At 52.8% G+C, this 23,548-nt stretch overlaps 1 protein-coding gene across 5 annotated transcripts in view; it reads right to left on the bottom strand.

Moving 5' to 3' along the window:
* Positions 1–23,548, bottom strand: part of SLC45A4 (solute carrier family 45 member 4) — a 78,913-nt gene that overhangs the window by 33,114 nt on the left and 22,251 nt on the right. Inside the window, exon 1 of one of the 5 annotated variants that reach the window (XM_066265582.1) lies at positions 20,884–20,904. The exons of the other annotated variants lie outside the window; for them this stretch is intronic. The gene's annotated coding sequence lies outside the window, so the exon portion shown is untranslated. Of the gene's footprint in view, positions 1–20,883; positions 20,905–23,548 lie in introns of those variants that run through there. 5 annotated transcript variants of the gene reach the window in all.

The raw sequence follows: 23,548 nt of genomic DNA, 5'->3' as shown, positions 1-23,548 counted from the left end.
TAGTTGGTCAGGGCACAGAGCAAGGGCCCAGGTGGCACAGGAGCCCACTCCCCGGGACACAGAGACCCACAGAGACCCGGGAAAGGAGTCTGACACCCTTCCCCTCACAGCACCTCCCGGACTCTGTCTCCAGCCTCTGTCTCCGGGCCCTTCACCTCTTCACCTCGGGGAGCCAGGGAGAGGGAGGGGAGGCTTCGCGAGGAGGGGGAAGGAGCCCGCAGGGGCGGGGCTGTGGCTGCTCTTCCATCAGCCAGTGCCTGGCTGCCCAGTGTCCTCATATTTAGGGGACAATCGGATACCATTAAAGCCAGGTTTATCACCCAAAAAATGATATCCATGAATTAATCCTACAGCATGCAAACTGTAAGTACGTATTCTACACAAACCCCGGAGCATTAACTATAATACCTGTAAGTAAGTATTCTACACAAACCCTAGAGCATTAACTATAATACCTGTAAGTAAGTATTCTACACAAACCCCGGAGCATTAACTATAATACCTGTAAGTAAGTATTCTACACAAACCCCGGAGCATTAACTATAATACCTGTAAGTAAGTATTCTACACAAACCCCAGAGCATTAACTATAATACCTGTAAGTAAGTATTCTACATAAACCCCGGAGCATTAACTATAATACCTGTAAGTAAGTATTCTACATAAACCCCGGAGCATTAACTATAATACCTGTAAGTAAGTATTCTACACAAACCCCGGAGCATTAACTATAATACCTATAAGTAAGTATTCTACACAAACCCCGGAGCATTAACTATAATACCTGTAAGTAAGTATTCTACATAAACCCCGGAGCATTAACTATAATACCTGTAAGTAAGTATTCTACACAAACCCCGGAGCATTAACTATAATACCTGTAAGTAAGTATTCTACACAAACCCCGGAGCATTAACTATAATACCTGTAAGTAAGTATTCTACACAAACCCCGGAGCATTAACTATAATACCTGTAAGTAAGTATTCTACACAAACCCCGGAGCATTAACTATAATACCTGTAAGTAAGTATTCTACACAAACCCCGGAGCATTAACTATAATACCTGTAAGTAAGTATTCTACACAAACCCCGGAGCATTAACTATAATACCTGTAAGTAAGTATTCTACACAAACCCCGGAGCATTAACTATAATACCTGTAAGTAAGTATTCTACACAAACCCCGGAGCATTAACTATAATACCTGTAAGTAAGTATTCTACACAAACCCCGGAGCATTAACTATAATACCTGTAAGTAAGTATTCTACACAAACCCCGGAGCATTAACTATAATACCTGTAAGTATTCTACACAAACCCCGGAGCATTAACTATAATACCTGTAAGTATTCTACACAAACCCCGGAGCATTAACTATAATACCTGTAAGTAAGTATTCTACACAAACCCCGGAGCATTAACTATAATACCTGTAAGTAAGTATTCTACATAAACCCCGGAGCATTAACTATAATACCTGTAAGTAAGTATTCTACACAAACCCCGGAGCATTAACTATAATACCTGTAAGTAAGTATTCTACACAAACCCCGGAGCATTAACTATAATACCTGTAAGTATTCTACACAAACCCCGGAGCATTAACTATAATACCTGTAAGTAAGTATTCTACACAAACCCCGGAGCATTAACTATAATACCTGTAAGTAAGTATTCTACACAAACCCCGGAGCATTAACTATAATACCTGTAAGTAAGTATTCTACACAAACCCCGGAGCATTAACTATAATACCTGTAAGTAAGTATTCTACACAAACCCCGGAGCATTAACTATAATACCTGTAAGTAAGTATTCTACACAAACCCCGGAGCATTAACTATAATACCTGTAAGTAAGTATTCTACATAAACCCCGGAGCATTAACTATAATACCTGTAAGTAAGTATTCTACATAAACCCCGGAGCATTAACTATAATACCTGTAAGTAAGTATTCTACACAAACCCCGGAGCATTAACTATAATACCTGTAAGTAAGTATTCTACACAAACCCCGGAGCATTAACTATAATACCTGTAAGTAAGTATTCTACACAAACCCCGGAGCATTAACTATAATACCTGTAAGTAAGTATTCTACACAAACCCCGGAGCATTAACTATAATACCTGTAAGTAAGTATTCTACACAAACCCCGGAGCATTAACTATAATACCTGTAAGTAAGTATTCTACACAAACCCCGGAGCATTAACTATAATACCTGTAAGTAAGTATTCTACACAAACCCCGGAGCATTAACTATAATACCTGTAAGTAAGTATTCTACATAAACCCCGGAGCATTAACTATAATACCTGTAAGTAAGTATTCTACACAAACCCCGGAGCATTAACTATAATACCTGTAAGTAAGTATTCTACACAAACCCCGGAGCATTAACTATAATACCTGAAAGCATTAGCATGTTCTCTGCTGACGTGCGGGATCAGAAGTGCCGCCCGGGAGCGTGATGGCCCAGTGAGGCAGCCGGTGGTGGCCGGCCTGCTCCTTCCCGCCAGCACAGGCAGTCCTGGACTCCCGAGAGCCGCCCGCATTGTTGAAAAGCGGGAGAAAGTTTAAGCTGTCCCCTAGTCCGGGAGTACCTTCTAGAAGACCAGATAAACTTTTAAGAATGGCTTTCCCCTCGCAGAGAAACAGTTCCCAGCTGTCCGGTGCTCAGCGACAGCAATCTGGTCAGGATTCGCAGATGCACTTAGATAAGTGAAACTACAATTGTTCCAATCAACAACTTCCTCTATTGTCCTGTTTCTAATTTAAGGGTAAGTGATGCCAAAACATATGACTTCCTACAATTCGCCATGTGGAAAGCCGGCTGCACACGGGACGTCACTGAAGGTTGACTGCAGAGCCCTTTCTGACGGGCACCCCAAGCCCAGGTCAAGTTCCAGACCCCCCAAGAACCACAGCGGCCGATGGGAGACGATGACGGCATTCGGCGATCAGCTCTCCTGGGAAGGTGATCGGTAGGGAGGGGACACATGCTCACGCTGTGACTTAAGCACGCCCTGAGCACGTGCACGCGTGACACACGCACACACAGTCACACGCCATGGGCGTGATGCAAATGCTCACGGGGGCTGCTGTGCAGCAACGCGGCTTGCTTTACACACCCACCACTGAAACCAGGCAGCCCACCCTCAAACAAGTTTCTAAAACGGCATCAACTGTTAACTATCAAAATATCACCTGACCGGTGGTGGCACAGTGGACAGAGCATCAACCTGGAATGCTGAAGTCACCAGCATTTGAAACCTCGAGGTAGAGACTTGAGTGCAGGCTTGCCAGCTTGAGCACAGGATTATCAACACGGTCCCAAAAACCGTCAGCTTGAGCCCAAAGGTCACTGGCTTCAGCAAGGGGTCACTGGCTCAACTTGAGCACCCTGGTCAAGGCACATGAGAAAGCAATCAATACACAACTAACGAGATGCAACTATGAATTGATGCTTCTTACTCTCCCTTCCTCCCAAAATAATAATAATATTAAATGTAAAACTATAACTGAAAAAATGTATATTAACTATTAAACCTGTCTAATAGCTACTAGCACTCTCTCCAGAGAACCATGGCAGAGAAAACTGACTCAGAGATAACACAGAGGCCAGAGAACCAGACACACAGCAGCAGGTAATAAAGATCAGCTTTTAGACCAATAAAAAGACGTAACATCAAACCAAGCAAGTTTCAAGCACCCTTGATAGGAATGAAGAAAAAGTATTCTGTCAAACCTGTTTCTAACATTATTTCCTGAACTCATTTAAGAAATCCCACTGATCACCAAAATCAAACCAATGTGTCATGAGAATGACAGGATGAGCCACACGCTGGGAGAAATATTTGCAAAGACACACCTGATAAAGGACTGTTACCCGAATTATAGAAAAAAGAAAAAAGGAAGAATGAAAGAAAGAGAGAGGGAGGGAGGGAGGGAGGGAGGGAGGGAGGGAGGGAAGAAGGGAAGGAGGAAGGGAGGGAGGGAGGGAGAGAGAAAGAAAGAAAGAAAAAAAGAGAAAATAAGCAACTCAAAAAATGGGCAAATATACTTGGCCACCTCAGCAAAGAAGAGCAGGCGGCAGAAAAGCACACGGGAGAAGCTCCACATCTCCTGCCTCAGGGAATGCACTCACACAGGAGGCACACGGCACACCTGGTAGGATGGCCTGAACCCAGAACACTGACTGCACCAGGTGCCGGAGGACAGGAAGCGACAGGACTCAAGTCACTGCTGGTGGGCATGCACAATGCCACAGCGCTCTGGGGGAACAGCTTGGCGGTCCCCTACAACAGTGGTCCCCAACCCCCGGGCCGCAAACCCGTACCGGTCCGTGGGCCATTTGGTACCAGTCCACAGAGAAATAATAAATAACTTACATTATTTCCATTTTATTTATAGTTAAGTCTGAACGATGTTTTATTTTTAAAAAATGACCAGATTCCCTCTGTTACATCCGTCTAAGACTCACTCTTGCCGCTTGTCTCGGTCATGTGATACATTTATCCGTCCCACCCTAAAGGCCGGTCCGTGAAAATATTTTCTGACATTAAACCGGTCTGTGGCTCAAAAAAGGTTAGGGACCACTGACGTACAACACTAAAATCCTCTCTCTCTACAATCCAGCCATTGTGCCCTTTGCTATTTATCCACAGGAACAGAAAACTTATGTCTACATGAAAACCTGCACACTAATGCTTATAGCAGCTTTCTTTATTCACCAAAACTTGGAAGCAACCAAGATGCCCTTCAGTAGGTGACGGATAAACTGTGGTCCATCCAGACAATGGAACATTATTCAGCATTAGAAAGAAATGAGCTATTATAAGCCGAGAAAAACCTAGGAACCTTAAATGCATGTGACTAAGTGAAATAAGCCAATCTGAAAAGGCTCTACTACACTGTGACTGCAACTATATCAAATTTCAGAAAAGGCCACACTATGGGGACAGTAAAGAGATGTATTGCTAGGGGTGTTGGGGAAGATGAGGAGGTAATCGAGAAGATGTTAGGGCAGTGAAAACACTCTGTGTGACAGTGATAATAAACTATTATGGATAACATGGACACATGTTATCATACATTTGTCCAAACCCAGGCTAGAAACCAAACTATAGACCCTGGGTGGCTACAATGTATTAAAGTAGGTTCACCTGCTGTAACAAACTTGTCACTCTGGTGGGAATGATAACAAAGGAGACGCTGTGCATGTGTGAAGATGGGGGGTGTGATATATGGGAAATCTCCATTGTTGGTTTTGTTTTGGGGTTTTCTTTTTGAGAAAGGCAGGGAGAGAGAGAGAGACAGGAACATCGAGCTGCTTCTGTGTGTGCCCTGACGGGGGAATTGAACTGGCAACCTCCCTACTCCAGGGCAACGCTCCAACCCACTGAGCTTAATTTTTTTTACTGAGTTTTAGAGAAGGAGGGAGAGAGAGGGGGGAGGGGGAGGGAAGCATTTGTTGTTCCACTTAAGTCGTGCATTTTTTTGGTTGCTTCCCAAGTGTGCCCTGACCAGGGATCGAACCCACAACCTTGTTGTTGCAGGACAATGCTCTTAATTGACTGAGTTAACTGGCCAGGGCCTAAAATCTCTGTACTTTATGCACAATTTTGCTGTGGACTAAAATATGTTGTGTCTCTACAGTAAAAAATAGACGTGATCAAAACATTTCAATAAGAATGAAATTAAGAGGCAGTCATACTTGAATGTTACTTATTTGAAAACTTTCTAATACCTGAAATTATCATGAACCTCCCTTCCTCTAGGTATTGTGTTACCTGCAGAAACCCAGGCTGGCTTCCTCTGTCCACATCTCTAGTCTAGGAGATGTGGGCTAAAGAAATCCAAAATTAACAACATAAACTTAATTAGGTATATAATTTTGACCTTCAGAGAGACGGATAGATAAGGACAGACAGGAATGGAGAGAGATGAGACACATCAATCATCAGTTTTTCATTGAGACACCTTAATTGTTCATTGACTGCTTTCTCCTATGTGCCTTGACCATGGGCCTTCAGCAGACCGAGTAACCCCTTGCTCGAGCCAGCGACCTTGGGTCCAAGCTGGTGAGCTTTGCTTTGTTTTGTGGTGAGCTCAAGCTGGCGACCTCGAGGTCTTGAACCTGGGTACTCCGCATCCCAGTCCAACGCTCTATCTACTGCGCCACCGTCTGGTCAGGCTAGGTATATAATTTTGTGGTGTTCCCCAAACACACAGCTCAACATCCATGAGAGTTAGTGCTGCTATGGTCTATGGTCTGAATGTTTGCATTGCTCTCGAAATTCAAATTCATGCGCTGAGTCCTATCCCTCAAGGTGATGGATCAGGAGGTGGTTGGTGCCTTTGAGTTGATGACGTCACAAAGGTGGAGCCCTCACGAATGGGATTAGTGCCCTTATTAAAGAGACCCCAGAGGCCCTGGCTGGTTGGCTCAGTGGTAGAGCGACGGCCTGGCGTGCAGGAGTCCTGGGTTCGATTCCCGGCCAGGGCACACAGGAGAGGCGCCCATCTGCTTCTCCACCCCTCCCCCTCTCCTTCCTCTCTGTCTCTCTCTTCCCCTCCTGCAGCCAAGGCTCCATTGGAGCAAAGTTGGCCTGGGTGCTGGGGATGGCTCTGTGGCCTCTGCCTCAGGCACTAGAATGGCTCTGGTTGCAACAGAGCAACACCCCAGATGGGCAGAGCATCATCCCCTGGTGGGCACATGCAGGAGTCTGTCTGACTGCCTCCCTGTTTCCAACTTCAGAAAAATACACACACAAAAAAAAGTCAAGGACAGGTCAGAAACCAAACATGACATCTCACACCTGACATCCCTCTTTATTTGCATTTCTTTTGATCAGTCTGCTGTGACCTTGGTTGGGCAGGGGGGGAGGGGAGGGATATGACTGTCTGTGTGAGTGAGAGAGATGGGGGGGGGGAGTGGGGCAGGAAGCACCAATGACGCTTCCTCTATGTGCCTTGACCAGGCAAGCCTGGGGCTTTGAACAGGCGACCTCAGCGTTTCAGGTCCACACTCTATCCACTGCACCACCACAGGTCAGGTGTTAAGAACTATTTTTGAAGAGTCGCCCACCTGTCGGATAAATCATCGCAGTTCCCAATTTCACACCCATGTAGGATTTTCATGAATTACTATACTTGAATGAGGCTGAGTCTGAATCCAGAGGCTCTCAGGTGTGACCTGGGTTCTTGGAGCAAAAAACACTGAGGGTTGGGGGTCCTGGCTGGCTGGCTCAGCGGTAGAGCATCAGCCTGGCGTGTGGATGTCCCGGGTTCGATTCCCAGTCAGGGCACACAGGAGAAGCACCCATCTGCTTCTCCACCACCCCTCTCCTTCCTCTCTGTCTCTCTCTTCCCCTCCTGCAGCCAAGGCTCCATTGGAACAAAGTTGGCCCAGGCACTGAGGATGGCTCTACCTCAGGCGTTAGAATGGCTCTGGTTGCAATGGAGCAACACCCCAGATGGGCAGAGCATCGCCCCCTGGTAGGCATACCGGGTCGATCCCGGTCGGGCACTTGCGAGAGTCCGTCTCTCTGTCTTCCCATTTCTTACTTCAGAAAAATACAAAAAAAAAAAAAACACCCCAAAAAACAAAACACTGAGGGTCAGAGTTATAGGTGGCAACCTCCAAACTATCCCCTACCTGTCCATCAGGGCCTCAGTGCCACGCCTACCACCAGTGCAGCCGGTGCACTTGTCCCAGACAAGTGGGGAGGCCTCTGTGGGCCTGCTTTCTCAGAGGTTATAGACACCAAAGGCCTTCTGCCAGCCCAGGGGCTTCCTGCCCCCTGACAGCAGGCAGAGGACCGCCTCTGGTTCCCACCCACCCCCAGAGATACACTGTGGCTGACCACCAAGACTTGTGGCTCAGGAAAAGGCGGAGAACACGATGGGACACAGGGGTTCAAATCGACCCAAAACAGCTGACGCCATCTCGAGTGCTGTGCTAAGCCAGAGGGTGGACCTGCAGAACGCATCACAGGCTGGTGCCCAGCAGCTGGGCCAAACTGCATTAACTGTGTACGCTTGGCAGGGAGGTGGCTCGGGAAAACAGCTCTTCCAAAGGACACACGAGGCATCCGAGGACACCGCCATTTGAGACAATGGCCACGTGCAGGAGTGACACTACCGCTCGCACAGTCCTGAATTTTCTTGGCCGCTCCCCCCACACCAGAAGCCACTTTTCCATCTGCAAAGAAAAGCACCAAAATTGCCAGCAGAACCATGGACCAGGAATTCCTGGGGCCATCCGAACAGGGATCGGCTGCAGGTTCCCACGGCCGCAAACCTCCCAGACCACACCTCTAGGAGCGCACAGCGCGACAGGGGTGAACGTGAACACCAGCCCCAGGTTCACAGGCTTCCTGGCCCCACTCCAGAAGACGCTGGGAGGGCTCGGCCTGTTCCACCAGACACTTCAGCATCCCTCGGACAGCTGCAGGGGCTGTGCGAGAGCCCGCGGGCCGGGACCCCTCCCACAGCACACCAACGGGACCGGGCCGCCACCTGCAACACCACTGCACAGTAAGCAGAACAGAACAAAATCAGCAAACTCTAGTGACAGTTTACACACCAGGGAATGTTTCCAACACTGTACCACAGCAAAGCACTCACTCAACTGCCGGCCAAGCGCCCTTCTAGACGGAATCCATCTTCCTCTCCCACTAAAGCAGTTACTGAGAACCAGAAAAGACATGCTTCCCGATCAGAAGCTTGTTTAAGGGGAAATTATATGCAAACGAGGACAAACTTCCCCCCAAAATATTCTCTGCCACGTCCTGCTAACACTCCAAGAAATGCGCTCACTTCACTTTTTGCCTGTGACCTTTAAGGGGTGTTCCTGATTTGCACAATCAGCTGAGTAGGAGGGTTTTGTTTTTTTAATTAAAAACCAGTGACGGCTTTCTTTTCACCCCACCTTCTCCTTGGGCTAGTGGAAGCTCTGGCTGCCATGGAAACAAGCAGCACGCTTTCCCGCTGCGCAGCTCCCGAAGGCCAATGGGCGACCACTGCCAGTGGTGCAGCATCAAGCAGCCTCTCTCTGGACGTGTGATTACTCCACTTGGGCGCTGGGCCAGGCACCATCACTCAGGAGGTACAAGAGAGAGATAGGCTGCAGGTTGCAAGCTGCAAGCTGCCTAAGGGCACTTGTCACAACCAAATGGTATTAAAATATAAAAATCCCTCATGTTACATACATGTAATCAAGAACTGACATCAAATACAGAAGCATAATTAAGTACTAGACTGCAAGGATGTAATGAAATCTTTTTGATGGTACTCATATGAAAAATCAAATCAAAGCAGGTTCCAGGTTCTGGATTTATCCTAAGCAAAAAAGGATGCAGTGCAGAGGTCAACACTGGGAACAACAGTCTAAGCATGTGGAATTAATTACATGAGTTATGGTGTGTGCTTCAGATAAACACCCATGGTGGAGCACTGGATAGAGCAAGGTCCCAGATTCAAAACCCCGAGGTCGCTGGCTTGAGCGTGGGGTCGTCAATATGATCCCATGGTCTCTGGCTTGAGCCCAAAGGTCTTTGGCTTGAAGCCCAAGGTTGCTGGCTTAAGCAAGGGGTCACTGGTTCGGCTGGAGCCCCCCCCCGCCAAGGCACATATGAGAAGCAACAATGAACTAAAGTGACACAACTATGAGTTGATGCTTCTCATCTCTCTCCTTTCTTGTCTTTCTTTCTTGCAAAAAAGGTCAACATTTTTTAAAGAGGGGAAGTATGAAATATACTTGAAAAATATCAAAATCAAAACTAGTGTTTCTAAAACAGTAAACTTTTTTTTTTTTTTTTTTGCATTTTTCTGAAGCTGGAAACAGGGAGAGACAGTCAGACTCCCGCATGCGCCTGACCGGGATCCACCTGGCACGCCCACCAGGGGTCAACGCTCTTGCCCACCAGGGGGCGATGCTCTGCCCATCCTGGGTGTCGCCATGTTGCGACCAGAGCCACTCTAGCGCCTGGGGCAGAGGCCACAGAGCCATCCCCAGCGCCCGGGCCATCTTTGCTCCAATGGAGCCTTGGCTGCGGGAGGGGAAGAGAGAGACAGAGAGGAAGGTGCGGCGGAAGGGTGGAGAAGCAAATGGGCACTTCTCCTATGTGCCCTGGCCAGAAATCGAACCCAGGTCCTCCGCACGCTAGGCCGACGCTCTACCGCTGAGCCAACTGGCCAGGGCAAAACAGTAAACTTTTTGATGAAGAGAACTTACATATATGGCTTGTCCTGGGGTGAAATTTATTCTCACTTTCAAGGACCATGAACAGCAGCAGTGTCAGCCCTCACTGACCTCCTTACACACCTGAGGCTTGGGTTACAGGTCAGCAGCATGGAGTTGGGACCAGTCATATACAAAACGGCATGACGTTACTAAATAAGCACAGAAACCGGTCTGAAGGCAAGCTTCCAGGCACTTACAAAGCCCTCCTCTGTCTTGGGGGCTGCGTCCATCTTCCGGCCTCCTGTCTCAACTCAGAGACGTGGCTGGGGGCAGGGGCGGACAGCTCTTCTCAAAGGGGATGGGGGACGAGCCTGTTTCCACTTTCCCTGACTGTGTAAAACGAGGTGACATACCCACAAACTGTCGCCTCCACCTCCACAGAGATGAAAGACCCCTTAACCTGGAGGTCCCCAATTTTCTGGGATGAAGAAACCCAGTTTGGTAGCTATTCTCCCACTATCTGGGGAGGTCAACTACTCAGAAGGGCACTCCTGGGGGATGACAGGTGGCTGGTGTGTCCAGTGCACGCCCTCCTATCACGTCTGGAATGAGTTCTGGCAGCCCTGTCGAAAATGCCTTCTGAAAAAGCAGGGTCCTTTCAACATTTCTTCACAGCCCTAAACTGTGAGTTCCCTTTTAAAAAGGGGTTCCTGAACCCATCTCCACTGTGTGCGAGGCTTCCCCACACCACAAGTAACTTTCAGACACCAGCAGGGCATGCAGAAATTGAGCTCAATTCTGACACTGTCCATTCGGACACAGAATCAGGTTCCACAGGTAAAGGGCTCGTCCCACAAGACAGCCCTGCACCTCAGATGCCTGCACAGTCCGGGTCACCTGTGCTCCTGACCAACTGGCTACACTCCAGAGAGAGGTCCCAGGACGCCCTCCTCCCATGGGTTCAAATAATTTGCCAGAAAGGCTCCCAGAACTCAGGAAAACCCCTTTACTCACTAGATTACTGGTTTATTCCAAAGGATAGTAAAGGATGCAAATCAACAGCCAGATGAAAAGACCCCCAGGGTGAGCTCCCCAACAAAGGAGCCTCTGTCCTGCAGAGCTTGGAGGCCAGCACGCTGGCACGTAGAGGTGGTCTGGTTCCACGGACCAAGGCTACCCTCTAGGGCAGTGGTGGTCAACCTGGTCCCTACCGCTAGGGGGCGCTCCAGCTTTCATGGTGGGCGGTAGCTTAGCAACCAGAGTATAAGTAAAAAGATTTAACTATAGTAAATTGTTTTATAAAGATTTACTCTGCCAAACTTAGCAAAAATCCGACATAAAGTACTTGGTAATTATTATTATATGCTTTAACTTGCTGTAGCTCTGCTTTATAAATTTTATAAAGTAAAGTTACTTCCCTACTTTATAAATCACCATTACTGTGCAACCGGTGGGTGGTTAGAAAATTTTACTACTAACAGAGCTACAAAAGTGGGTGGTGGGTATAACAAGGTTGACTACCCCTGCTCTAGGGTCTTCACGGAGCCTCAGTACTGGTACTGATGGACTAAGTCCTGGGCCACTGCAACTGAACTCCAACTCCGGCCCTTCTCCCCAGCCAGGGTTGGGGGAGGGGGAGAGGAACTGAAAATCCTAACTCTCTAAGCACGTGGTTGGCCCTCCTGGCAACCAGCCCCCACCCTTGGGGGCTTTCCAAAAATCGCCTCATTAGTGTAACAAAAGACACCTTTACTATTCTCCACACCTAGGAAATTCCAAGGGTGTGTGTGGAAAGCAGTGAGCCAGGAACTGCAGGGAGACAGAGGGACGCTCAATATGAAGTGATCTTTGGGGGGCACCGCTAATTAACCTGACGTGCCCTAAATAGACCTGTCAGATAAAGATGGCATGGCCACACACGACCACGCTGCATGACTGCCTGTTCACATAGAGATACCCCTAATATTAAGTGCAAGACGCAGGCTATCAACCAAGCACATGCGGCCACATCAGAGGAAAAGGTGTTATCACGGGGTGATTCCCAGTTATATTCTTTCTGCTTCTTTAACAACCTAAAATTTATTTTTAATAAAAACAGCAAGTTGCCTGACTGGGTGGTGGCGCAATGGATAGAGCATCGGACTGGGATGTGGAGGATCCAGGTTCGAGACCCCGAGGTCACCAGCTTGAGCACAGGCTCATCTGGTTTGAGCAAAAGCTCACCAGCTTGGACCCAAGGTCGCTGGCTCGAGAAAGGGGTCACTCGGTCTGCTGAAGGCCCACGGTCAAGGCACATAGGAGAAAGCAATTAATGTACAACTAAGGTGTCACAACGAAAAACTGATGATTGATGCTTCTCATCTCTCTCCGTTCCTGTCTGTCTGTCCCTATCTATCCCTCTCTGACTCTCTGTCTCTGTAAAAAAAAACAACAGCAAATTACCTTCAAAAATAATTTTCTGGTTAGCCTGTCAAAACATCCTATGATCTAGGTAGGTGGTCTGACACTCAGGGGTGTTCTACCACGCTGAATCTCAGGTGGCTCAGACCACGCCAACCCCGTGCCCTGCCACGGAGCCCCAGGAGGGGCAGGGGAAGAGGAGTAGAGAGGGGAGGGGAGGGGTGGGACAGCAGGTCTGAGAGCCACCTTTGGACTCACTGAGCTACTTGGAGGTCCGGACTCAAATGGTGACCAAGAACCACCCTGAAGCCAGCCCAGATCTGACTCCAGCTCTGAAGCGACAGGGGCAACGTTGTATAACCCTGCCCTGTCCTGGGGCCCGGAGACGCCGCTCCTACTGTACCCTGGCACGGCGCTGCACTCGGCACCCGCTCCACCTCTCAATCACGACAGGCCTTTCCACTCAACAGCCTGTCACCCTCTTGCAGCTCAGACTACGGCACCGCTTTATTTAGCCTTCAGCCCACTGGACTGAAGTCAAGCACCACCCCAGGCCACATGGCGACCTGCTTTGTTCCCCTGGACTCTCACACAAGGGCTGACCGTGGTGGGCCTTGCAGCCAGACACAGTGCCCGTCAGGGAGAAAAGGGAGTCAACCGCCCTTCTCTGCACTCCAAGCCAAGAGACAAGCCAGAAGCCCTGTACCACGCTGGGTCACGGGGTAGGAAGCTGTCTGTGCCTCTCGCCCTGGCCGGACAGCTTGTTTGGCTGGAGCACCGTCCCAATGCATGGGGGCTGTGGCCTGACCCCAGTCAGGCCACACACAGGAGCAGATCGATGTCTCTATCTCTAACTACCTAAAATCAAAGGTCTGTCTAAAATCAAGAGATGTCTCTAACTATCTAAAATGAATAGTTTAAAAAGCAGCAGCTCTGCTTCCCGTCCAGGTGGTGGGCGGCACCCTCCCGGGCCTGTGGCCCAAGCAGCACGGGGCTCCCAAGGCCAAAGGCCTCGTTTGGGTTTCTCAGCTGAACCCACTGACCAACAGGCACCTTCCCAAATCATTAGTTCCTGGGTGCTGATGTCCCAAAGCCTAAACACTGCCCTGCAGGCTCGGATTACTGCCTGTGAGCCAGCGGAGGAATGCTGCCACCAGCCAGTGCCCGGACCAGGAGCCCAAGCCCACAAGGAGGCCCAGCCTCCTGCAACCCCGGTGAGCGCTCGACAGGCTAGCTGGTCCTAAGCACGTCAGAAGTACAAGTACACACGCCGCCTTCTGCAACATGAGATCCCACACCGGATGGTGTGGTCCACACGCAGCCAGCCCAACTGGCCACAGAGCTCCTCGTCCGCCATTCGGGAGGCCAGCAAGCTCCACTGTGCGGGTCAAATAAGGACCGATGTGAAGGTGAGCGGGGGCCACAGGTCCAGGCACACACACAGAATGACACCCGACCTCCCAGAAGAGCGACACCCTGCCACTAAGCGGGACAAACGCTCCTGAAAGCGAAGCACAGGGTTCATTAAAGCCTAGGAAAATAAGGAAACCCCAGCCCAATGGCTTTGCAGACACACCCACACCCATCATCGAGGGAAACTCAACACAACAGTGCATTGAATGTGCTCAAACAAAAGGGCTCAGAAGAGATCAGGTTCCCCTCCCCCTGGAAATGCAGGTGCTTCAGTCACCAGTCCTCATCCAAGAACCAGGGCCTGTCCGCCCCGGGCACACCTCTGCACCTCCTCGGGGGCCTGCAGTCCTCACACCACGCGCCATCTGGGCACCAGGTGTTAAGTACGTGAACGCAGCACTAACCAGTCACGACGAATTTCCAGTAAGGCGAGGGGGACAGAGGGCCCGTGTGGGACGATGCAGATGTTCTGGAGACGATGGTGGCACGTGGGTGCACAACCGTGTAAATGGACTCCCAACACCACAGAACTGCACTCATTTAGAATGGTAACTCTCACGTTAAGGTACATTTCACCACACAGAAAGTAAATGTGGTATGAGTGACACATCTAGAACGTGACCTGGAAAGTCATGTTAGCAAGAGACTGGGGATTTCCCTGTAGGAACCAATGCGCCCCCAAGTGAGTCAGCCATCCAACCATCTTCTAAACACGGGCTCTGCGAGCCCCCAAGCACACTGGAGCATGGACAGGGATGGAGACCGGGGCGCAGCGTGGGGACAGCAGCAGCACAGAGCTCTGCCCCCCGCCCAGCTTCGGGAGGGAGTCAGGAGGGGCAGGGGGAAGGGAGACAGGCAGACGGGAGCTGCAAGTCAGCAGCACAGTGAGTCAGCTGACCCGGAGGAAGTGCTGGGCCCCCAGCTAAGTTCTCAGCATAACACAAACGACTACGCAGGCAGGCAGGCCCCGAGAGCTGGGCCCGGGCCTTGCTGGGTGCCCCTGCTCAGGCGGGGGCCACTCTGACCTGTCTGATGAGGCCAGAGAGCACGCCACACCCCCAGAGCAGTGCACCTCAGGCCCTCTGTTCCCTGAAGTCACTTCCGGACCACTCTCCCCAGGCCTGCCAGGCCCGCATGATGTGGCAGTCCCCGTGGACCTGGCTGACAACTGAAAACGTTCTCCACCCCACCCCACCCCACCCCCGCCCACACCTATGCCGTGAAGCACCAGCCAGAGCCAGGCCGGGCCGGACCGCGGGGGCAGCCAAGTTGAGGAAATGGGATCTGGATTAGATCCAGAGAGTGGCTCCCTGTATTGAAAAGTAACATCCTCAGGAAAGGATTTTACTAGAACTGTTCTTAATGGTGTGAAGTTCACTTCCTTCAGCCCTGAAACCCCCCAAGCACCCACAGACACCACCATCTACCTATCCCACAGTCCTGCTATTCACATCTCGTTTTCTGTCTTGGTGAGGCCAGTGTTACCCTGGAAGGAGGTGTCTCCAGCTTTAAAGGGGCAATTCATAAAAAGGCAGGGCTCCAGTGCAAAGGTCGCATTCCTAAAAAGCCAGCCAATCATAAAATGAGTAATACCTGAACGTAATTACAAACCCAGCTCCGGCCAGCTCTCCCCTCCCCCAGCGCACAACTAACTTGCCAGGAACAAACAAATACCACAAAGATAAAGGCCTCTTTACAAGAACAGCAAAACAAGTCTATCTGTTAACAAAAACTAACTGTTGAATTAAAGGTTGCAAGTTCAAACACAATCTGGCTATTGTGAACAGTGCCTCAGTTTATCAATGTAACAATAACTCTCTTTCAGAGGTTGATCAAGTTCTCTGCAAACATTCGCCTTCCAGCATTTTTAAGATACTTTGCAGGATAAATATTAGCTCGGGACTTGCCTACAAGAGAAGTGAAAGCTGCCAGAGCAGCAGTTTTCCCCAGAGAAGGAAGGAGAAGGAGAAGGAGCAGGAGCAGCCGGCCAGTGCCGAGGGCCTGGGCTGCAGCTGCTCTCTGCTGACCCTGCCCGAGCCCACTGGCACCCAGCACAGAGGCTAGGGCTGCCGCTCTGCCACTGGTAGAGGCACAGTGCCAGGCATTCAACAAACCACTGGCAGACAGAAAGAACTGGAAAACAGAGTTAATTAAAAGGAGAGATCTTAAGATAACCATTGGGATGAAGAAGAATGAGCATTGAAACTAAATGTCATTTAATTTCTCGAAAGACAGTCAAGTAGCCGGGGTGACCAACCAGAGCAGGGTGCAGAGTGGGCCAACCCCCAACGCATGGGACTTGCCATCAGCACCACCCCCACAAACTGCCAGGCTGGGTGGGCGCACAGCAGGCGGGCCCGTTCTGCCAATTCTCACCAGACTCCAGCTGTCACTCCCTAACGTCACCTGGGAGATCTTACACTCAACACTCTGGCTTGGACAAAGCCAGGCACAACACGGTGCCCTGAAAGGCTTCCTCGAAGTGACCAGTTCAGTGAGAACAAGAGCAGCCCCTGGGGTCATGGGGTGGGGGGGAGGTCAAGCTCAGCCAGGGTCCCACAAGACTACATCCAAGGACCTGCCTCCCAGGTCCGTTTTCCCAGCCACGCCCTTCTCCTCCCCAGGTGCCTCCTGAAACAAAGTAGTTCCTCTGAAAGGAGCCAGGCTCCCTAACCTGACTGCGGAGCGTGGTGCAGAAGAATGGACAGTCAAGTCTGAGTCACAAACGTGTTCCTACAGCTGTGACTCCATACTCACCCGCGGTTCCCCACTGGAAAATGAGACAACCCCTACAAGACTGTTCTGAGGACTCAGTGACCCAGATGACCACCCCAGTGCCCAAACGAAGCATGGCCTCAGTAAAGGGCCCTCACTGGAGCGGATGGCGGCCACGCCCGATGACATTCCAGTAACACGCTGCTGGAAACTTCCTGAGTGAATCAAGTCCTTCCTTCCACCACACCGGGATATGTGGTCCAGTTTCAGGACTCGGCCCTAAGAGAGAACGACAGAGTGGAGGGCAGTCTCACAGTGGATGGGTCACAGAACAAGCTCGCGTGTTGTTTGAAGGGCCCCGAAGAGTCAGCTAGTCAAGACAACAGCATTGGTTTTCTGAAGGTTTACACAGAGCAACTACTAACAGAAATAACTTTTTAAAAACAAAGATGGGGCCCTGGCCAGTTGACTCAGTGGTAGAGCATCGGCCTGGTGTGCAGAAGTCCCGGGTTCGATTCCCGGCCAGGGCACACAGAAGCGCCCATCTGCTTCTCCACCCTCCCCCTCTCCTTCCTCTCTGTCTCTCTCTTCCCCTCCCACAGCCGAGGCAAGATGGAGCAAAGATGGCCTGGGCGCTGGGGATGGCTCCTTGGCCTCTGCCCCAGGCACTAGAGTGGCTCTGGTCGCAACATGGCGACGCCCTGGAGGGGCAGAGCATCGCCCCCTGGTGGGCAGAGCATCGCCCCTGGTGGGCGTTCCGGGTGGATCCCGGTGGGGCGCATGTGGGAGCCTGTCTGACTGTCTCTCCCCATTTCCAGCTTCAGAAAAACACACACACAAAAATAATAATAATAAAAAAAAACAAAGATGTAGGTTAAAGTGCTTCTCCTCAGTGATCAGACACTAAGTGTTGCTTGCTGTGTCCCTGTGGACAGTCCAGAGCTTGTCAGACCTGTCACAGGACGGCTCTGTCTTCTGCACAGCGCCCCCCGCAACTGGGGACACTGACCCACGGGGACGGGAGTCAACCAGGGAGACAGGCGTGCGGACAAGCAGGCCAGATGGCGAGCAACATGGACACAGCACCTCATGGTCTAGGACAGGGCCTCCCCCCACTGAGGAACCTAAAACTGAGGCGTAGCAGAGTTAAGGAAAACTTCTCACCTACATGCAAAGCCAGAGAGAGATGGGCCAGAGGAAAGGGAGACACCTGCAGTCAGGAGCCCAGCCGCACATGGGGCAGACTGGCTTTTCCGCAGGGGCTGGCACTTCCTGGTGATGAGGACACCCCCACCCACCCCCGTGGAAAGCACAGGGAACTCATCCACTCTGAGGGTGGAGGTGCGCACAGCAAACTCAGGGTGTAGAGGCCTGGGTGCGGCCATCAGTTCAGGGGCAGGGGCACAGACTTGGTCCGGGTCAGCTGGATCTTCAGAAAGCCTGAAGCAAACGTCACAACCAGCACAACTCCTCTGGACACAGGACACTCATCTGGCAATAACCAGGGCCCAGGCCAATGACCCTAAAGGCTGGGAGGAGCTCAGAGATGGTCCTGCCCAGCCCAAACCTCAGAGAAAACAAGCGGGGAGCCAGGACCTCCTGGCAACAACAATGCTGAGTGATCCTGACACCAGCTGCCACCATGCTGGCGTCCTCAAAGCTTCTGGAGGCTCCCTGCCCTGACCTGGGATCAGGGAGCTCTGTGCGCACACAAGCAGCCGTGTGCTCGCCTGTCACCCCCCCCCCCCACACACACACACACACACACACGCCACTCGGTACACCTGTGACCAATTACACTGGTCCTAAGCCTGTGGGCCCTCCCCACTCTGTACACCTGTGACCAATGACACTGGTCCTAAGCCTGCGGCCCTCCCCACTCTGTACACCTGTGACCAATGACACTGGTCCTAAGCCTGTGGCCCCTCCCCACTCTGTACACCTGTGACCAATGACACTGGTCCTAAGCCTGTGGCCCCTCCCCACTCTGTACACCTGTGACCAATGACACTGGTCCTAAGCCTGCGGGCCCTCCCCACTCTGTACACCTGACCAATGATACTGGTCCTAAGCCTGTGGCCCCTCCCCACTCTGTACACCTGTGACCAATGACACTGGTCCTAAGCCTGCGGGCCCTCCCCACTCTCCAGGCTGTCCCGCCTCCACCTCGAGTCCTGTCCCACTCTCTCCTGGTGGCTGACATTCAGGACCCCTTCCTACTCTCCCAGCATGAGGACAGCCAGGGCGTGAAGGGAACCGTGGCTTCTGTGCTTAGCTCAGCCCCTCCCACTCTGGTCCCCTCACCCCTCCAAGTCAGCAGACGTGTCCTAGTCACTGTCCAAGGCCACAGCTACAAACAACAGACAACCTCCAAGAAGTCGGCCACCTTCCTGTGGAGGCAGCCGCTGAGATTTGAGACCAAGTTGCAACAGCCGGCTGAGCTCCACTGGTGCCAGGATAAGGGGACACAAGTCTGGGGCCCGAGCTAGTTCCCATTCCTCCTACAGCTCCAAGGCAACTTCTCGCCTGGGCGCCGGCAAGTGGGACGTGCTGGGCAAGACTGGATTCGAGGTGGTGGGACAGGGTCTGCGGGACTCAGCACAGCCTCCCGCCCAGTCTGGCAGGTGCAGCGGTGCCAGATCCTGAGCAGAACTGTCAGCCAACCTCCACCCAGGCCGGGTGGCCAGCAGGTGTTCCTGGCCAAGGCCACAGGTAGAGAAAGGCTTCATAAAGCGGCCCGACCACCCCTGGAACATCTGCTATCTTCGTCTGCTGTGTCCACAGCTTGTCACAAGCCTTGCTACTGTGCCCTACAACCTTACCATCCCGCGACACCCCACCCTGGGCTGATGCAGGACCTTCAGGCAGACCCGCGGCCAGTGCCCTCCGAGCCTCCCACCCAGCCCATCGGCAGCTTCCAGCCCAGTGCCTGTGGGAGCAGAAGGCGGAATGGAGGACAAATGAGGAAGCTCTCAATGTCGCAACCTCGAATGTCTCTACTTCTCCAGAAATTCCAGGGGTCAACATCAGCTCTAACTCGGCCTGCACTTTAGGGAGGTCCCGGGGCCACCAGGGAAGGGCCCCAAAGGGCCTGCAGGCAGTCGGCTCCACTGCCCCACAGCTCGAAGGCACAGGAGCCGTGTGGCCACGAAGACAGCCGCACACCGTCTGCACGGCCCGGCACGCCCCTTCTGGGTAAGGCCGTTTCAGCTATGGGATCACGAGCACGCTCCTTGGAAGCGGGGCCCTCAGCGAGACAGAGAGAGGCGGCATGGATGTCTTTTCGGAGCTCTCCCCCCGTAGATGTAACGTTTTCCTCGCGGCTCTCAGTGACGCCTGTGAGCACTCTGCCTGGGCCCGGCCCGGCCCGCCACGCGCACTGCCGACCGGGAGCAGTCCTGGGCGAGCCCACAGGCCCGGGCACAGGGCCACGGGCAGGTGTGCTGCAGCGGCAGGCCTGGCTGCTGGCCGTGAGAGGACCCGCTCGGGCACACCCCCGTCATGTCGGGACGGAAAGTTGGCCCGGACTGGGACGACGTCTGGCGTCTATAAAAACGTTCCTCCCGGGGGAGCCTCTGGAGACAGACTCCAAGATACTTCATTCTTTTCCTTATTTGCCGCTCTGAAAAATAAGTTGTCCCTCCTATTCTGAAATGGAATACGGGTCAGAACCTTCTACAGTGAATAGTGACCCACAGAGAGGGGTTACCAGATCCAAAATATTTCTCATCTGGCCAGTGGCCCAAAGTAACTCTATTCTGTTTATTTGGTTATAGCAGAGCTCCCCTGGGGGACAGGAAACCCGTCCAGCACCACGCTGGCTGCGTCTGCCCCGCCCTGTGTAAAGGCTGAGTGAGAGGCGGGAGCCTCCTGCTCGCTCAGTGGGTACTCCTGGGGGCAAGCCCTCCCCACCCTGGGACCTTTCACCCCAGAAGGAAACACGCCCCCTGAGCAGTGGGGGTCTCTGTCCACCAGTGCCCAGGCCCCAGCACGGGCCCCTCTGCCAGAACAGGTGTCCTGTAAAGGCCAGCACAGAATGAGAAAAGGGGCCCAACCACCACCCTAGCCCAGCCCCGGGCCAGCAGCCCTGTGAGTGTGAAGGGTATGCCGGTTCCTGTAAGGGCAGCCACACAGCCACCGCACTGTGTCCCCACCCACCTTCCTTGGTCACGGCACCTCCAGGCTCCCTCGGAACATCTGAGCTGAGCCCACGCCTCGTCACGGCCGTCCTCGCCTGCCCTGGAACAACGCAGCTCCCCATTTCTCTTCCAACTGCACCCACCGCTCCACCTTCGGGACCCATCACTGAGTCCCTGTGCAGGTGACAGGTCTCGGCCTGGCCCAGGCCGGAGCATGACCCGTCCTCCTACAGAAGGGCCTTATGGGAAGATGGGACCCCCCCCCCCCGGGCTTGAAGTCCCACCACAGCAACTCACGGCCGACAGACTTGCCCCTGAACCCCTGGGAGGCCAGCACTCCGGTCAGCGCACTGTGGTCCCTTGAAGACCCTTCCCGAAGCTGCGCAGAGACCCTGGTGGGAAAACACGGAGCAACAAGACAGAGAGGCCCACAGAGGCGGCAGAGGTCAGTTTGGACACTGATGAGCAGGACCGGCGCCCTCTCCCTCGGCCATGGCTCTCAGGTCCAGGATGGCCACAAACGCGAGGTCCTCGTCTTTCCCAGAGAACCTGAGGACATGCAAGGATGGGTCTGAGCAACAGTTCAAAGGGAGCACCCTCGGCACTTCTAGACACCCCATGTCAGTCCATAGCTATGTGTCCCCAAGACACTGCTTCTCAGAACACACCTACGCATCAGCATGAAGGGGGGTGTCACAGACAGGGCGGCCTGGGGGTCCCTGGGGGCTCCTCCCCATCCCTGACTATGCACAGTCAGCATGGGACTGACAGACAGTCGGCCTGGGGAAGCTGCTGCCCCCCTGGGGAGCCCTGTCACCCACAGCCCCACACTCCCCGGTGAGAAGAGCCACCTCAAAAAGGGTGTGAGGACGACAGGCGGCTCCAGCTCTCCAGGGGCACGGCGCTGGGACCCCGCCCGGCCGCCAGGGAGGCGTGGGTCAGAGCTCATTACCTCCTCTTCCTTCCCTCTCCCTTCTGGAAGGGGACTGGGGACAGAGGGAGGAACTGCTGGTGTGGGCTCACGAAGGCAGCCTGTCCTCCCTGGAGCCCTCCTGCTGGGCCCCCCGGGAGCCGACAGCCCGGGAGGAGCACCCGCCCCGGGGGGCTCAGCAGACGCACCGGCATAGGCACCTCCCTCGCACCTCTGAGCACACTCTGTCCTCAGACCAACGGCGATCCCTTCCAGAACAGGGGAGAACAGGGGGCAGTGCAAGGGCAAGCTTCCCCCTGAGGCACGGCGAGGGGGCACCGCCGAGCCTGCCCCTGCAGCATGCCCAGAGACCGGTCCGTCCTGGAATGAGCAGGCCTCCCCCACCCCCAGCGAGACCATGAGGAAAGCAGAAGTGGCCGCTCTTCACAAACCGCCAGACAATGTAAAGTGACATCTCCACGACTGGGTCACCACAGCCTGCACAGGGCTCGACCTTCAGTCAGGGCTGCACCCCTGGACAGAGCACCGGAAAGCCGGAGGCAGCAAAGCAGGACCCCAAGAACACAGACAGCCAGATGGCTGGGTGGGGACAGAGCACCTGTCCTTGTCTTCCACAAGCTTTAATCCTAGTCCTGAAAAACACAGGCCAAGGGCACTCATCCCAGGACAGGCCTGCAGGGCTGGCGCAAAGCACACGTTGCTTGTGCTTCAGGACTGAGGTTAAGAGGGCGAAGACATAACCAGAGCTGACAGACTTTTCCTTGCGGATATAATTTACAGCATCATGACTCAGCTGCCCTGGTGGCCTGCCTGGTAGGTGAGGTCACCTGGATGCAGAATGGTCTTCTCAAGAGCAGGCGTCCCCAAACTACGGCCCGCGGACTGCATGCAGCCCTGAGGCCATTTATCCGGCCCCCCACCGCACTTCCGGAAGGGCCACCTCTTTCACTGGTGGTCAGTGAGAGGAGCACTGTATGTGGCGGCCCTCCAACGGTCTGAGGGACAGTGAACTGGCCCTCTGTGTAAAAAGTTTGGGGACCCTGCTCAAGAGGGAACAACCTACATGCAGGCAAGGACGGTGGGCTGCCCTGCCCGCACAGAACCACCTTCCTGGCCTCCCTCCTCCAAGCCTTCAGGGTACACCTGGATCCCAAATTCCCTCCAAGAAAGAGTTCCCCAGCCAGGATGCTGGCATTCTGGCCTAGCTGGTTGAACAACAAATGAAACGCAGTTAACTACAAATATAAAAATTATTTATGTATTTGATTACAAAGGTTACTTTTTTGGACATCTGAAATGTCTACCAAGAAAGAAATTTAGGCCATAAAAGGTTCACTGACATCTGTCACCAAACTACCCTCCTGTAAGAGCAACAAGCTGCTGCTGGGCCAAAGGCCACTCAGCTGGGAGACCTGTCACTGAGTGGTGGCCAGACCTCGCTGCTGGCATCCCCTGCACTCGTGGCTCCAGCGGACAGGTGGTCTCGGGTCTCCCAGGGCACAGTCCATGGGACACACACGAGCCCCGGACAGGGTGCACAGGTGCACAGCTGTGGGAGGTGTGGGACCCTGCAGTCACATTTCTCCCACCGTCCTGCCTACAGGCGGGTCCCATCCAGGTCACACAAAGCGCACACTACTTCAACAGCTCCTTTCTGACTTGCCACCACTCTATCCCACTGCTCCCAGCACTCCAAAGCAATCCAACTCTCCAACCAGATCTCCACTCCTCTTCCCGCAAACCAGTGGCTCAC

This window comes from Saccopteryx bilineata, chromosome 3 (genome assembly GCF_036850765.1).
Source record: "Saccopteryx bilineata isolate mSacBil1 chromosome 3, mSacBil1_pri_phased_curated, whole genome shotgun sequence".
Lineage (NCBI taxonomy): Eukaryota > Metazoa > Chordata > Mammalia > Chiroptera > Emballonuridae > Saccopteryx > Saccopteryx bilineata.
Note: the sequence above shows the minus strand (reverse complement) of the source record. Positions and strands in the feature narration are given on the sequence as shown.